The 17,757-nt window shown below is 44.0% G+C and overlaps 1 protein-coding gene and 1 long non-coding RNA gene across 4 annotated transcripts in view; one reads left to right on the top strand and one right to left on the bottom strand.

Annotated features, from left to right (window-relative positions):
- The window catches only part of PAK1 (p21 (RAC1) activated kinase 1), a 76,388-nt gene extending 68,748 nt beyond the window's left edge, over window positions 1-7,640 (bottom strand). Inside the window, exon 1 of one of the 3 annotated variants that reach the window (XM_032679032.1) lies at window positions 7,153-7,640. The gene's annotated coding sequence lies outside the window, so the exon portion shown is untranslated. Of the gene's footprint in view, window positions 1-6,832; window positions 6,902-7,152 lie in introns of those variants that run through there. The other 2 variants (XM_032679035.1, XM_032679031.1) reach the window with 2 other exon arrangements.
- A 1,360-nt stretch (window positions 7,641-9,000) lies between these two features.
- On the top strand, window positions 9,001-13,556 carry LOC116782408. Its single transcript, XR_004355230.1, has 3 exons — window positions 9,001-9,625; window positions 10,703-10,820; window positions 13,244-13,556. It is a non-coding gene; the product is annotated as an uncharacterized LOC116782408 (long non-coding RNA).
- The last annotated feature ends 4,201 nt before the right edge of the window (window positions 13,557-17,757 follow it).

The raw sequence follows: 17,757 nt of genomic DNA, 5'->3' as shown, positions 1-17,757 counted from the left end.
AACGTGTATACATTTTACCAAAGAACCTCATCAATGACTTTGATTATCAGAGAGGGGATTATGAAGAAAGGTTTTGATGAAGGGTTCTGTGGCATTACCACCATTCATTTTTAGGCCTCTCCTTTGAGTTCTGCTCCCAGAGCTTTTCTGTTATCATCTCTGATCTCTGATTACGATGCCAGAGAAGCAACACTGAAGTTGAATTGCACATCTTATTCCAAAGCAGGACTGAAGAGGAGAACAATGGCAGGGCAAAACAGGAATATGAATTATAAGCTTGTGGTTAGCATTTTGTGGTTAAAAGAAGACCTAGCGTTCCTGGGCAGTGTGGCAAGAAAATCCTATCAAACTTCTGTGGCAAAAAGAAATAGCGGTGACTGCACCCATAAGAAGTGCCCTCCACTTAACAATCATTCCAGGATCTTCGTTTTATGACTTTATCTTCCTCCAGCCTCTCTCTTGCATGAAAACTGAATATTCCTAGAGCAATTTCTCATTTCAGTGAGAACTGCCATGAGTCAAGTGGCTCAAACCTTCTCAAGCAAAGCCTTTATTAAAGATATTATTAAAAATAAAAAATCACAATACTTAGTAAAGTATAGAAGCCACATTGGAAATCTAGCTTTAAGTCATTTAAAGTTCCACAAGGCAATTAGATCTGTAGCCTGAAAAATCACATTTATGTATTACGAAGGCCATATACATATTTCTGAAGAATTAGGAAAAATTTGACACTTTTCCCTTTTAGGAACAACATTCCCTTTCACATACTTTTCCTTCAGTTCCTGAGCTTGAATCAAGGGGGTTTCCCTCTGTGTGCTGTGTTTTGAAACAGACTTGTCCAATTTGCTAAAAACTGGCCAGTATGCCAATATGTGCCTTTTGATTTTTGACCCTACCTACAGCAACATTAGTCCAATTACACACTTATTTGGATCACTTTCTCTTCGAGCAACCTTTTAGGACATAATACTATGACTACATCTTCCAGTGTCTTAAAAACAGTAGCCTATTAAAAACAAAGCTTTACTAAATAAAACACCAACGAACCTAGGGTCCATTAAGAGTTAACACGTTCTGTGGTTCGAGAAGGAAAATGACATTAAAATTCGTCTTGAGTGAGGTATTCCTGAAAGGATAAGAACACATAAATTGTTTTATTTCCAGAAGAACTGCAAAATGTAATGGGACTCTTATAATTGAGTGTTTTATTAATTTTAATGAGCTAATCAATACTGCATTTCAAATCCTGATGTGTCCATTTGCTGCTAATCCCTCTTTGTGCTTCGAACTCCCTGGTCTTTGCAGCTGTTACCTGACAAATCCACCTTCTACTGTGAAGAGACACCAGAGTTCGGACTCAGGTGACCAGTTTAACAAACAAGAAAGCAAAGGATATATTATGAGCCTGGCCTCATTTTTTCCTCCCCCTCTACCTCAATGCTGGTGTTAGAGAGCTCAGTAACAGCCTCGGACACATGCTGCACCTTACACAGAGGTTAGCATAGGGCCTTGAGCTGAATGAATCTAACAGCTTGGGTAGTATACACAGAACTGGGAAAGGGGGGTTGGAATATTCCCCACTTCTGCTGCTGAAGGAAATCAGCTTTTCCTTCATCCCAAACAAGTTTGAACTCTGGAGACACATGAATTCCACCTTCAGCTGTGACTTCTAGCCTCTCCAAAGCATGGTTCAAGTAAGACATTCTTGAAATACCTACTAAAGGCAAATCATAGAATCATCCCAGCACAAAGCCTTTAAGTAAAACTTGTTTGTGAAACAACATAATGTTCACTTACAGATAGCTGGGGAAATTAAATCAGTGTTTTACAAAAGGAATCATTTCTCTATGCTTTCTACAGAAGAGCCTGTGTTAAGTGGCCAAGCAGATCAGCAGAGAATGTGCATTTGGGATTATGTGGGTACAAACAATAATCTATCTTGGAATTTCTTTATGCTAAAGAAGTGATAAGGTATTTCACATTACACTATTTGTAAACGGGGAGAAAGAACACCTGAAACAAGTCCCTGGTTCAAATAAAAATATTTCTCACTCCAGCTCTTATTTCATGAATACAACATAAACCCTGAGAAACAGGTTTTGTCTTCTAAGTGAAGCATCATCTAAAATACTTGTGTGCCATTACAGTCATTAAGCAAGTTGATAGTTCAAAGCCCTACTGATGCTTAGAGAAAGTAACTCAAAGTGGTGCTGCGACACGTTAGCAAGCCAGTCTGTCAAACTGCATTGTAACCTTTTGTATTTGATTTTCCTTCTCTCTGCTGCCATCTGTAAAGTCATCCAGTGGCATCAACTGTAATCCACAGGCAGACACACTGTAACTACATACATCAAGGTCTTAAGAGCAGGAGACAATGCCTTAAGGTAAACCTGTATGACTCCTCCATCCCAAAAACGCACATAATATGAATAGCATTTATTTTGCTCCACCATTTTCCTTTTAGGTTACAGGTAGACAAACTTAATGGGAAAAGAAATAAGAAAAGGCATGAAACAAGGCTTTAAGACTCACCTGCCTGCAGCATGTACTTGCCAGTTGACTTCCTCGTAGTCCCACAGCCACAGCCCCACCTAGATCAAGGAACTGTTTGCAGCTAGATGTCGTACACTTCAAGGCAGTCACGATATATTACTTGCAATGTCTCTCACATGGCAATTGAGATCACAGAGGGCTACTTTGGTAGAAATTATTTCTTTTCAGAAAGTACATTTAGCTACTACTTCTGCAGTCTTACGATTCGTCCTGATTTTCCCAGATTAGGACTGTTTTTCTACACCATTAACTTTTTTCCCTCCTCCTTTTTTTAAACCTAAGATGATAAAGGGATGCCAGATTCACCATCACTTTACTTCACTGATTCTAGGCAGGAAGGAGGAAACAGAATGGCTTTAAGGCAGTTACACCAGCTTAAGAGGAAAACAAACTACCTATATAGCAGGTCCAAAGAGTACAGATTGCAAGAAGGAAAGAAACCATGGAAGGGAAGTTATTGTTTAACCTGCTTCTCAGACTATATGTACGAGATTGATAGTATACAAGTGGAAACTGGAACACTTGGGTTGCCAGTCTGAAAATGTATATCAGTGCACAAACCAGAACTGAACTTCAACTTTTTCTTCAAATTCCCCCGGAAATACACTAATCAGATAGCTTTTTGTTTGTTTGTTTCCTCTTCCCCCATCCCAACAAACAAGTGCTAAAATGAAGGGAATTGGTGAAAGCTGTGCTACTACAGTGCTTTTTCTGGTGGATCTGTTAGCAATGGTACCTGCCTGCATCCCCACAATGAGGGGAGCAGCTGAAACTCCTCTCAGCTACCTGCTGCCATGTATAACACACGGGAGACAGAGGAGACCAGGGTGACTACAGGAGGAATCAGCATTTTTAGACTGCACCTCTCTGACCTATTTTGAAAACGCCTACTGGAGGATGATATAAAGCACATCCTAAAAGGCCCTTTTTCTCTCTGCTAATCATAATGGAAGCCTGAGGAGACTTGTTCAGCTCTGAGCATCCATGTTTTCATCAAGTGAAACCCATGAAGGGCCCTGAAACTGTGACACACCCCACTGCCATGCTGGAAAAGAGACAGATCATGGGAGGACCCAGACTCCCACCCCCAGCTCTGAGGATGTGCCCGAGGAGGGATGGGACAAAAGTAAGCTCCCTCTCCTGCACAAAGCCAGGAGCAGTCATCACCACTGGCAGCACTGAGTGTTACCCCTCACAGCCATAACATCCACTTCTACGCATGCTGTGCACAGCTGCACCCAAGTGCAAGAATTTCACACTCAAACTTCAGTTTGAGTAAAAACCTGGTTAGCACAAGCAGCATTAGGTACTTTTAACCTATTCATTGCTAAAGAACACCATGTGCCTTAAGTTCAGAAGGGAAGATCTGATCCCAGTGACTTCTAGGCCACATCAGTGAGCATCTGCTGATAGCCCCAGTTCCACTGCCACCAAAGGGAATGGACCTACCCATTCCCACCTCTGGGAACAGGGGTGTAAAGCAGTTCCTCCCAGGTCAGAGCTGTACAAGTGCATGAGTCACACACTAGACTATTTTCTCCATAAGAGCAAGCCCTCAGCATCAAGCAGAACACGCTTACGTTCTCCCCAATTCCTATACAGGCCAAGACATCAGGCTGAGAAAAACAGTTCAGCTTCTTGCCAGGTATAGAAAAAGGCTCTTTCACACAACACAATTCTGGCACACAATATTCTTTTGCCTTCCCATAGAGGTAAAAAGCCAACAAGAGGTATTCCTGTACCTGTAAAAGAGCTAATGCCTGCCTAGGCTTTAAAGAAATATGACTTATTTTTAGTCGCCTGGTTTCAGTCTATGTCTTGTACCTCCTCACCCAGACCGATCAGTTCCTTTACAAGTCTATTTGCTTCTGTTATCTGCTGTTGACAGGATGAACTGTAAAACCAGATCACTTTAAGGGTGGAGCTCTGGATCACTTCTGTATTTTGCTACAGAGAAAAGTCTGTTTTAGCTCTAGGTGGTTCTGTACCCTCTTACAAATGTAAGGGAACTGGACCATAAAAACTAGCTTTGGAAACTACAAAACTTCCCACACCAAGGAAGTGAGACAGGTGTACAAAAGGGAGAAAGAAGGAAAGAAGCCACACTGCAGCTCACTCATGTTCAGAAAAAGACAAAACACTAGTTAGCAAACTAGGTGAAATTTACACACTGGAGTCAAAGCTGAGAGAAAAAGTCTCCCTCCACAGACCTGGAAAAGGATAATCAAGCAGTTCTTTGACCTCTCAGGCAAAAAGAGACAGCATCACTTTTCAGTTCAGTGCAAGCAAGGCAGTCATAAACACAATCAACAAACAATATATTTTCACCTGCGGCAGTTATACTGAACTTGTCGCATATTTCTTCCAATATCCCCATGATGCACAGAAAAGTATGAACTAAAAGCCTCACTTCTCCTTATTCTTTTTTTCTGAGCAACATCCAGAGCACATATTTCCTAAAACCAGTAAAAGCATTCTTGCTGTCATGATACTAGAGCATTTTGCTCTTCAATTTTATTTTTGGCTTTCATTTCCAAATCAAAGAATGGTAGTTATATCATCCCATTTAAAGATGTTGGTTCCTCCCCACGGGACTCAAAAAGGCTTAAAAAAAAAAAAAAAAAAAGTCTTATCAGCCTCCAGTTTTAATCTCCAGCTTTGCTATACAGTACAGCTGAGAACAAATTCTTCCCCGTGGCACAAGACAGGCAATCCAGAGTTAAAGAGAATCCGTACGCAGACATATTTAAATTCCCACCATACCTTCTGTTCTCTGTGCAGAAATGAGTTTCACTTCTGACTTATCCACAGAAAGCGCGCAGGGAAAAGCAATTTCCAAGCATCCACTGGACACACACACAAACTGTTCCACAAGGAGTTTTTCCAGCCTTACCCTAAAAAGCTGCGAACAAGATGAACACACCCACACTAAGAAGTATGAGAGCAGCAAACAGGAAGATGCTCCCTGCTTGGCCAGAGAATGTGCGCAACACCAGGAAACTCCAGGTAAAGAAAAGGGGGAGGTAGTTCAGTGAAAGGCATCAGTAAGCCACTGTACAAAGAGTAATTGCAAGCAAAGAAAACAAACATTCTTCCGTCTGAGCCCGACACAGCCATTTCACCCAACTACAATACCTGCTTTCACTTTGAAAATTAAAATCTTGGCTAACTAAACAGCTTTTACGATTGTTCTTACACACACATACATATATCTCATACTTAATTACCACATCAAGTACAAGCCTTACAGCCGGTAACAGGTCCCAAGCAAAGAGCCAGGTTTTGACACCTATTTATAAATCTTGTTCCTGAAGAAAAAACCTCCTGGAGGCAATGTCGGAATAAGGCTCAAGTAATGCTCAGCAGGAGCAGATGCACCGTGACACACATACGGGATGGAGCCAGCTATTCCCAACAATCATGAATTTTAAGCCCTCTGGATAACAAAAGCATCAAGAACACGGACTGCAGGCATGGAAGAGCTGTGGATTAGGGCATTTCCATGCACAGTGGAAGACAGAAGCGCTGCTGCCCCTGATGACTCGCCCTGCTGGTGCTGCCTCTCCTTCGGTCTCCCAGGAGCACTCGAGAGCACCCAGAGGTGCCACCCATCTCCGATGTTCCTTCACTGCTATCCACTCCCCTGGCAGAAGCCCCTGCTTTGAAGGACGCTGGACTAGAGACCTTCTGAGGTCTCTTCCAATATGAATCATCCCACGATCCTAAGTTCAGCTTTGCTTTTAAGTACTTCAGTAGCAAAAAGCCACGGTTTCGTACACACGCGCGGGCGGAGGGGTTAAAAGACAAGCTCCCACCTCGCCATCCCTCCGCACCAGCCACACAAAGCCTAGGGCTTCATCACCCCATCGCCCAGCATGGGTCCAGCTCCTCAATTCTTTGTGTTTGCCCAAAGCGCCCGCCTCTCCAAATTGGAGCCTGGACGGGGTGCTCGGCAGAAACTCTGGGCTGAGCCTCGATTCCCACCCCAACCTCCGCCCCGAGACCCCAACATTGAGGCCCCGAGCGGCTCCCCGCTTGCACAGCCCGGGGGCTGAGGACAACTCCCTTTATCAAATGAATGAGCCGGGGAGGTAGGAGGCGGGGGAGAGCGGAGGGGGAAGGCAGGCTCCGTACCTCCCTCCTAAAAGAAAAGAAAAAAAAAGAAGGAGGTGGGGAGGAGTGGGAGAAAAAAGAAGCCGGCCGCTCAACCTCTGTGCAAACTTCCCGGTTACAAAACAAGGGAGGAAATCCCCTTCCCCGGCGCGGCAGGACTCACCTTCCGCCCGCCGCAAGGTGCTGCCCGGCTCTCCCGCGGCTCCGCGCCCGGCCCCGCTCCCCACACCGCCGTCCCTCCCTCCCTCCCTCCCGCCGCCCCTATTGTGGGCCCGGCACCGCCTCCCGCACCCTGCCCGCCTTGCCGCGGCCATTGGCTGCGGGGGGCCCGCCCCGCCGCCCCCCGGCCGCCAAGGTGGGCAGCGGGGCCCGCGGCGCCCGGGCAGGGGGGCCGGTCCTGCCCGCTCCGATCGGCCCCCCGGGCGCGGCATCGCAGCCGAGCGGCCCGCGGCCGAAAGTTTTTTTGGGGGGAGGGGGTGGTACCTTCCGGGTGCCGCAGATCGGGACTCCGGACTGTGTTCCTCAGTGCTGCTTCGGGAAGTGGCGGCTGCCCAGAGCCCCGCGGCTCCGCAGGGCAGAGGGCGGGAGCGGCGCCGGCCTGGGACGTAGAAGTCTTTGGCGATCACGCCATCGGCGGAGCCGCCACGCGGGGAGTGGATCGCCGGCAATCACACCCTTGGCGAGCGGCGCTGCAATGACTTTATTTCTGCTCCCCGTATCGCTCTGTGCTATCGCTGAGCCGGCTCCATTGTGCTGAGCGCTGTGTGCGTGCAGATCCAAAAAAGGCAAGAATAAAAAGGGCTCTGCCTTGCCGCTGTGTTGCAAAAGCCGAGGCGTCTATGCCTTATATCGCCGGGATCCGGGTGTTCCCTCTCCCCGTGATCTAAAGCTTGCTGGAAACTTGTCACCCTAGTTAACAGGAGTTTTCAGCTCAGCGCGTGTGCTCTGCCGAGAGAGGAAAAGAGGAGGGATTTGACTGCACGTACAGCTGCACTGCTCTCCAGAACAGAGCACGGGCATGGCGAGGTTGTGCTCTCTCGATGTACAAGAATGAAATGTTGAGTGAAGCAGATAGATACAGGCAAAATAATACAGGACAAATAATACAGCGACAAATAATACAGAACACCAGACCTGCCTTTTGTGCCGAGACAACATTCCCCCTATATACGACTGATTAAGACAGCGCTGCCACAGTCTTCCCCTTCCCCCTTGTACCAACATTTCCAAGTTCCAGTGACAAGTTTGTTCGGGAGCTAAACCAGCAGAAAATTAACATCGCAAAAGTAAACAAATGGAGGAAGTGAGAATGCGAGTCTCGGACTGATAGAGTGGGACTGCCACAGAGCTGATTTCAATCAGCTGAACCTGCTGTGGAATTGAACACTTGGAATCGCTTCCCTCTGTTGGATACTTTTAAAATTGGATTCAAATTCACGCACACAGGCATGAGCTCCCCCAAGCACCGTCTGGCCGTAGTCTGTCCTCTTGTTGCAACATAAAGGTGGTTGTGTCAGTTCAGGGTAGTATATCAGTAACTTCGCCTCAAAGAAGCCACAGAACCAGCCTGCATCAAGAATCCCACAGTTACATGGGAGCTTACAGGATTGCTGCTGGCAGGGAACTGAGGCAAAAACCAGGCAGCTCAGCTGAAATGACAGATCCATAAAGAGGGCACCATCAAAGCTGGAGTTAAAACCCAACAGTTACCCTTCAGCCCTGAACTGAGACCTGAAGACTAACTTCCTTTTGTACCACACTTGAAATCCCAAAGCCTTTTCAGAAATATGGATACACCCTGATAATTTTAAAAAATAAATTTTGAAGCCAGGCAAGAGAATACGCAAAAACACGCCTTGTTTGGCAAGTTATTTTGCCAAATACATCCATTCAACCCCATGGAAAATGGACGAGTAAGGTAATTGCAGTGGTTGACCTAAGGCCTGGTCCATACATATCTGGTGTACTGCACTCTACTCAGCCTTAGTGAGGCTGCATCCGGACTACCGTGTCCAGTTTTGCACTCCTCAGTACAAGAGACACATGGAGCTTCTGGAGCGGGTCCACGGGGAACTACAAAGATGACTAAGGGACTGGAGCATTTCTCTTAGGAGGAAAGGCTGCAGGAGCTTCAGCCTTGAGAAGAGATGACCGAGAGGGGACCTCATCAATGTCTATAAGTATCTGAAGGGAGAATGTCATGAGTATGGAGCCAGACTCTTTTCAGTGTGCCAAGTAATAAGACAAGAGAAAACAGAAAACGATCCACAGAAAGTTCCACCTGAATATGAGGAAGAACTTCTTTACTGTGCAGGTGACCACGCACTGTAACAGATTGCCCAGAGAAGTTGTGGAGTCTTCCTCACTGGAGATATTCAAGAACTATCCTGATGGAATTCTGTGCAACATGCTTGAGGACGACTCTACTTGAATAGGGAGGTTGGACTAAGTGACCCACTGTGGTCCCTCCCAACTTTACCCATTTTGGATTCTGTGACACTAAGAGCCCCTTCTCTAGCTGTATAAAGGTATTTAAAGAAGCATGAAGTAACCAGGACTTCCATTATAGGTGCTTTAAAGCCACTTGCAAATGAGGAAAGACAATCAATACACAGGTTAACTCAGTTCAAAAATTCTTTCAATTAAACCTTTGTATATTTACTGCCAAGGAAACTCACCAAAACTTTCAGAACTGTGTTCTTACCTTTTGCTATTATCCTACTCTGCAGTAATGTGGAATCCTAAAGATTCCTGAAGGGATATTCTGGGATTACAATACTTACAGTTTTCTGAATTTACCCAAATTTTGAGATTCCTTTGTCTGAAACTATTGCTGGATATTTCAGAGGGAGTTCCAAAACAAAAGGAGGAAGATGTCCATGAACAACACCAGAATGGGATATAAAGCTACAACTGCAAACCGCAATTTGGTACTTGAGAAAGGAATGAGTGAAATGTAAATCATTTTATTTGCATTTCTAAGCACTCAGAGCAAAGTGTTCAGGGGGTTTTCAGGGAAAGGATCCATCCTGCCTTGTAATCAGGTTAAAGTCAGATGGCTCTTTTCCACTGTGGGCAAAAAAGGGAATTTCTTACACCTCCAAAGGGTTTCCTGTGTTCTGTGGGAAGAAGCCTGGCACCAGGCCCCAGCCTCAAAGACCAACTCTGTTGAACAATCAGTTTTATAGTGATCACATAAGAACTGTATTTTGCTCCCCTTCAGACACACAGCAGAACGAGCAGTACCACTGCTGTAGGGCATAGCCTGATGATTTCTTCTTTGTCAGCAGTACCAGTATCAATAGTTCTTACTCTGCTGTGCATCTCTGTTCCTGAGCTATTCCCTGCACTGTGCCAACACAGCTATTTGTGCAGCTATGTAAGGGAAGGGATCAAGGAACTGGTTCACCCAAGACTTTTTCTGGATGTTTTTCAGCCAGATCAAATCCCCAAATATCTTGGCTGACACAATGCAGGGGGAACACAAGAACATGTGTAATCACAGATGCTAAAACTTAGCTGAGGGACAGTAACTTGTTAGGATGTACCAGCTTAGTCACCTGCGATAACCCGTCCACTCCTTTAATCTGCTCTAGCAAATAGAGACAAATTGGCTGCAGCCTATAAGGAAGAAACCAGAATTCATTAATGACTTGAAAACTAATTACAAATCTCTAGGTCTTAGTAGTTGGGAAACGAAAAAGACAAAAAGAAAAAAGAGGTCCTACAGTTATACAATACACAGTTTCAAAGTTCCTCAGCCAAAGATCTCACTGCAAAGATGCAGGAAACAGCAAGCACCAGCAAGCAAAATTGAAGGTGATGGTGGGTCAGCATACCACTGCCTGGGGGTTTCTCACCCAGTAAATCAGAAGTCAATCCAGCAAAGTAATGTTGTTATAGTGGTGTGAAGTGATGAAGAAGACACACTATGATTCATCACTGCCCTACATATCATGTAAGCTTGTACAGCTCTGCAAAATGTATGTAAAACACTTTCAAATCACAACTAGCTCCTTTTCATTTTGTCCAGATAATACAGCAGACTAAAGCAGTGAGGAATGTGTTTCTGTACATAAATCTGTGATGCACCGATGCTTTTCCTGAACAAACACACAAAAGCACGTCAGCAGTGATTTTTCATTTCCTCAGTAAGTTTTAGGGTGTTTTAGTGCCAGAAAAGCAAAGTAAAAAATAACAAAAGGACCAGAACACCTGACTAGTGAAGAACAGCATCTGGTTCCCATCTTACATATCCTGATGTTAGGTAGTGTGTAATACCCATCACAACGGAAGTTAAAATCAGTTCCAAAATGTATACAAGAAGCACATTACATCTGATGCATATTTAACATGGACATGCACCTCCTAACATCATGGAGAAAGGTTTGATAAGATTTCTCTGCCCAGTATGAGTTCAAATACAGGAGTAGGAACCAGGGTCACCATTTTAGCAAAGCTAGCTCTGGGTTACTCTTGTTTGATCTTAGCACTGAAGTCAAAAATCCAGCTTATGCGCTACCATTTCTCAGTATTTGGCTTTATGCAGTTGTTTCACTCCAGATAAATGGTTAGAGCGTCATGCTGTACATGTTCCCACTTGCCACTTAGTCCTCCATTTCTGTACTGAGAGGCTCACAGTAGAGGGCCAGGATCTGTCTGGTACAGCTATAACAGTTATTACAACCTGGTACATTTTTGTGATACTAAAATCCCAAATAATTCAGGTTCTCCTTAAGGGTTACATTCTTGTTGGTTAAGTTACCCTATAGTTGACTGAAAACTTAGAGGAACCTTCATGCCATTCCAATTTTAAATCATCTCTTACCGCTTCACTGAAGTTCTGGAATCTTGCAAAACCTCTGATGATGAATACACTTTTACATTCCAGATCTCCTTTAGCCAGGAAATTGCACAGAGACAGCTAAGAGCGTTCAGTGCTTTGGTGAGCAGTCAGCAAGTCGGGGGAGTACTAGGGAAGCCACAAATGACTATTCGATTCTGGAAGCCTTGTGTATCTCTGGAAGTCATAAAATACAGATGGGCAATGGCTTAACGGTGAGGTCAGTCTTTGATTCATTAGCTAATAGCTGAATTTAAACACATATATCTGAGTTTTGAGGCATGCTGCTAATTCAAGCTTAAAAACATGGGGTGAGTGTCTTTGGAGCTCTACAGGATCCTGGTTTTGGCTTAGATTTTGTATGTTTTCTCAATTATGCAAATAGTTTGTTTTTCAAAAAAATATGACCAGCCACTGGTAATCTTAGGTAAAAAACAAATTGAAATGTCGTAAGCTTTTTTTGTGGTTGGGGGTGTAAGTTTCAAACACATTGGGTCAGTCACTGGAGCTATGCAAAGTCCAGGGGCTGACCATTATGTATGTTAATCCTACATTGTGCAAGACTCTGTGGAAACGAGTGCCATAACAGAAAAGTCTGTTTTCAGATATAAAAAGCAGGTACTAGACTCAAAATTTCCTCTTTCCTTCTCCAACTCCAGTTGTAGCTATACTTCCCTGCATCAGAACTTCCCTCTGCCTGCAGTCCAGAAAGCCCCTATGCATCCCTGCCCCTATTCTTCTCCAGCTGTTTCTTGAAACATCTAGCCCTATTTCCTCTCCTTTCCCCTTCCTTCCACCCCCCGCCTTATTTAATCATTCACTTCACTTTTGAAAGTCCCTTCCTTCCCTGATCCCACCAGCCAACCTAAGGTGAGGACACAAATATGGTCTAGACACTCCTTTAGTGATCAGTGTTCCATCTCAATTGGAAATCATAGAATCTTAGAAAGGAAGGGACCTTAAAGATGATCTTAGTTCCAACCCCCTGCCATGGGCAGGGACACCTTCCACTAGACCAGATTGCTGAAAGCCCCATCCAACCTGGCCTCAAACACTTCCAAGGTTGGGGCATCCACAGCTTCTCTGGGCAACCGTTCCAATGCCTCACCAGTCTCATAGTGAAGAATCATGACAGCAGCTCTACTTTACAAAATACAGGCAGCTGCAGACAAAGAACGAGGCACCCAGGGAGAGCGAGAGGGGCACGGCTGAGAGGTGTGGGGGAAGGGAGAGGTCATAAATACTGCTTATTCACTTGAGCCTTTGGAGCATGAAAGAATTGCTGACAGTGAAGGAAGTGTGGAAGGCAGCATAGTAACAGCAGACAAACATCTCAAGCACAGGAGAGCCTGTGTCCCGACTGGCAAAATACCTGCAGAAATCACAGAACTGTCTATGGTTTCTGGCTGTTGTTCAGCCACCAGTACAAGTAAGTGGTCCTGGCCTGGAACATTGTGTGGCAGAGACTTCTTAGAACTGTTTGAGTGACTGTCCTGGCCTCAGGTTCTCTGGACTGGACCCGACCCATGACTCTAAGCTTCTCTTCTCAATACAAAGAATTCAGAAAAAAATAACATTGCTCAAAATAGAAATTTGCTGCCTAGAACAGGTTTCCCAACAGACACGTCTGCGACAGGTTTTCCTTCCAGGATTCAGCTTACAGAGTTGAAAAGGTTTTATAACAGACACTCAGAATCACCTTTCCATTTATTTTATTGTGTTTTACTGTAGATCTGTGATGAGATAAATCCTCCTCTGTGAGCCTGTGGAGTAACACGTTGGAAATGGATTTACTCGTAACTTGAGTTCAACAGCTCCTGCTAAACCAGTAAGAAAACCAGAATAATGCTTCTGAAAGTGAAATTAATCCAAATTATTCAGAACTATGTTATTTTTTAAAATTTCCTTTTACCTATATGCGGGGAGAAATAAAAAAGAAAGCTATAACATCAAGGGGAGACAACTCTGGAAAAACAAGGCTGCAGCAAACTTACCTTTCATTAGGGACTCCCCAAGTTTAATGGGCTATCTTATAAAGAAAATAATAATAAAAATAATTTCAAAATCAATTAGCTTTTCCTCTCTTTATTGATTTTTTTAAAGTATGCATCTGGAGAGTTTCCACTTCCAGTACCAGGGCTTAAAAACAAAGCTAGGTAATGCAAGAGACAGTCTGAATGAGACATCAGACAGGGACTACTAATCCAGGGCTATTTATTGCTCAAAACCTAACAAAAGCAGCTCTTTTTTTCTACACAGAAAGTCTTAGTTGCATGGGAGGACACTGTAAACAGAGGAGGGGGAGCCTGAACGAGATTGTAACAGTGTAATGGTACAACAAAATTAGATTCTTTTCCTGGTTTTGTGGAGCTTATTCAAACTGAATGACTCTGAGGACCTGATCCTGTTCTGACTGAAGCCAGTGAGAGATTTGCTACACATTTCAGAGAGAACAAAAACAGCCCTTCGGTCATAGCACCTCCGCCAGATTTTGTTTCACACCCTGCCAAAATGTCATAGCTTGAATCACTTCAGTAGCCAGAGCCATTTAAAACTGGACTGAACAAAACCCTGGAGAATAAACTGCAGAGAGAAATCTTCCTCTGTTCTTTCCCTTATCTCTGCTCTTCTGCCTCACTGGGTTACATGAATAGCAACCAAAAACTGCAGAGCACTGACAGACATGAGGTCTCCAGGCATTTCAGATGTTTCACAAGCAAGCCGTGAAAATATGAAACCACTACCCTTCATTTCTACCTGTTTGCATTGTGTCCAAGAGGGACTAAGTGGATCATAACAAAAAGATTATAGAGTAGCTGACTTCAAATGTTTTGGAAAAACTACGTTAAATTTGAGAGATTTCATAGCAGCTTCAAACATCAGTGCAGTTAAATTCTATTAAAGTGCAAAGTAAAGGTCTTCAGCAACATTATTTGAACTAACCTGGAGCAGACAAAATACCATAAAAATAGCAAGATAATTCAAATTATTAACTCATCAAAAAGTGGGAGGGATGAAGCACCCATTTTGCGGGGCAAAGAGAGCTTGAATAGTTAGTCCAACAGAGGGAGCTATACAGGCTAAGGGGCAATTTTGCTGAGGACAGTGACACTGGTAATTTAATTATACTGGTTGGTCACACTATAACCAAAGTTGCACTGGAGATATAGATCACAACAAGCCTGCCAAGAGAGCTGGCCCTGCAGAATTCCTTTGATATGATGTACATCTCAGTGCTGTCCAAATCGCTTATGAGTCACGGATTGTTCTGCAGGACACAGGAAATCTTAATAAATTAATTTCATTGCATAATCCTTTCCAATTGCTTCCTTGTATATACCTGCAAGAACCACTAAATAACAACATACAATCCCCTGAACTTTTTCACTGGCTGCCTTAACACACCACATTGATCTTCCAAAACTGCCAGGGTAAAACTGAGGTTTCAGGAACATACCATCCTCTAACTTTACATTTCTGTCAAGCTGCCTCTGAAATCAGAGGAATGTCAAGTTGCACTGGCTGAACTGGCCATAATATCTCTGATGAGGTTTTTCTCCTGAATTTCACCATCTTGTCTCAGTTCGTTAATTATCAGCTTTAGGGCTGGTTATTTTGCTTTTCTTTTTGCCACATTTCATGGGATATATAGAGATTCTTATCAAATTATTAAATTCTGACCAAGTAATTAACTTCATCAGCATAAATTAATCACCAAACCATCCTATGAACTGTATCACAGATGGGGAGAATGAGGTAAAAGCTCAACCTGTAGCCTCAGGCTGTGCAGCAAAACTACTGCAATAATGCCTTTTGAATTCAGGAGCTCCTACCTCCCGGTTCTGCTCTCAGGCTAGATCAATCCTTTAAGTTGCCTCTGAATGCTTCCAATGGCAGCAAATATAAACCTCCTGGAAGAGACCTGGCTCTGCAGTCATACAGAGAACTAATCTTCAACAGGCAGGTGAGCTATAGAGAAGAAACATTTAATTTTCCCATTTGCATCAGATTGGTAGTGTCTGTCCAAAAGCTTTGTGTTAGGAGACAGCAGCCCTGCAGAAAAACAGGATGCTGAAATGTAGTCTCTGTTGATGGTGGCCTTTATCCCACCCAAAGAGGAAGGTGTAAATGGCTGTATAGAGAAAAAGGGCCTAGAGGCCCGAGGTAAATAATTTTTTAAAAACAGTGCAGAAAGTGAGTCAGCTGATGATGGATGGGGACTGTGTTTGAAACAGGATGGGAAAGCTACTTGTCGACAGGGAACTGGGTTTGGGAACATTTAAGTTCCATGGTGGACAATGCTCTGTTGTGAAATCTGCGTATTGAGGATTTCTTATTTTTGCCTGTATGCCTAGATTCCTGGGAAGAGCACATTTAATAAAACTGTATTCAAGAAGACCATGCTGAAGTAATTGTTTTCCCCCTTTAATTTTCAAGTGGTTACAAAACAATGAAGCTCTCAGTTCCTTGGACTTCACAGGGGAGAATTTACAAAGAGCTGCTTAATCTCTTTCAGTTCAGCTCTTTTATTCTCATGGGTATCCAGTTGCAAGGTATCTGTATCAGTCTCTGAATTCTCAGCCATGCATCAAACTGTAAGCTCTTGTTTTAACATGCTGTTTCAGGACTGACCAGGTTTCAGCACGAGTATGCGAGGGCTGCTTTGCCTAAATCCGTTTGACGTTGGCAGAGGAGCAGTGTCACAAATCCAGCAGTACTCATTCTGATGATGAAATGCCAAGTAAGCGCTTTCACAATGCTGGGCTAATCTTAACGCTGATGCTTGCGATCTAGAAGGAAGCAAGCTGTACAACTAAAGTAGGCATATCACCAAGGAAGATTTGAATGCTTCCTGATTAGTTTTCCAAATAATTATTTCATTTGCTTATAACAGAGATTAGCTTGCAATTCAAGTATTATATGGTTTTCTTCATTGCAAACTGCAATTAAGGAGTCAGATGGCAAGATACAAACCATACCACAAGATCAGCTAGGAAAGAATGGTGAAACCAGACAATATTAGAGTTTCAAATCAATTTCCTCACACTATTGCCAGGCAGTCTCAAATGCAAAGTGGAAAAAAGGAACATAAATATATTTAGAGTTAATGTAATAAATTAACACCTGTTTGCTACACTAATATGTGAAATTTGCTAAATTAAAATGCTAAATTTGGCTCAGTCACTTAGCAACAGCTGCATCAGTTTAAGACATTTCCATTCTGCAGCTGTTAGCTGTCACCTCAAGTTGGAGCTCCCACAGAACCTTAGAATGGTTTGGGTTAGAAATACCTGTAAGATCAACTAATTCCAACCCCCCTGCCATGGGTACCTTCCACTAGACCATGTTGCTCAGGGCCCCATCCAGCCTGGCCTTGAACAATTCTAGGGATGGGGCAGCCACAGCTGGTGCCTTACCACTCTCACAGGAAAGAATTTTTTCCAGACATCTAATCTAAAAGTATGCTCTTTCAGTTTAAAGCCATTCCCTCTTGTCCTGTCACTCCATGCCCCTGTCAAAAATCTCCAGCTCTGTTGCAGCCTTTTTACATACTGACAGGTGCCCCTTTAGGAGACTGTATGGTCTTACCCAGAGCCTTCTCTTCTTGAGGCTGAACAACCCAACTCTCTCAGCCTATTTCCATAGCAGAGATGCTGCAGCCCTCTGATAGTTTTTGTGGCACTACTCTGGACTCGCTCCAACAGGTCCACGTCTTTTTTGTACTTATGACCCCAGCACTGGACATGGCACTCCAGGTGGGGTCTCACCAGAGCAGGGTAGAGGGGCAGAATCACCTCCCTTGACCTGCTGCCCACACTGCTTTTGATGTGGCCCAAGATACGACTGGCTTTCTGGGCTGCCAGTGCACATTGCCAGCTCATGCTCAGCCTCTCATCCACCAGCACTCCCAAGTCTTCTTCACAGGGCTGCTCTCAATCCATTCATCCCCCATCTGTATTGAAACCAGCTGTTGTATTGAAACCAGCTGATCCACATGCAGCACTTTGCACTTGGCCTCGTTGAACCTCAAGAAACTCCCACAGGCCCACTCCTCAAGCTTGTCCAGGTCCCTCTGGATGGCATCCCATCCTTCAGGCGTGTCAACTGCACCACACAGCTTGGTGTCATCTGCAAACTTGCTGAGGGTGCACTTGATCCCTCTAGAAAAGTCAGCAAAAGGAAACATGTACCTGCATTTTGCCTGCTTCTCTCCCAAATCGAGTGTCTTCCCTCAGATGCATCTT

This window comes from Chiroxiphia lanceolata, chromosome 2, assembly GCF_009829145.1.
Source record: "Chiroxiphia lanceolata isolate bChiLan1 chromosome 2, bChiLan1.pri, whole genome shotgun sequence".
NCBI lineage: Eukaryota > Metazoa > Chordata > Aves > Passeriformes > Pipridae > Chiroxiphia > Chiroxiphia lanceolata.
This window is presented reverse-complemented; position numbering and strand designations above follow the sequence as displayed.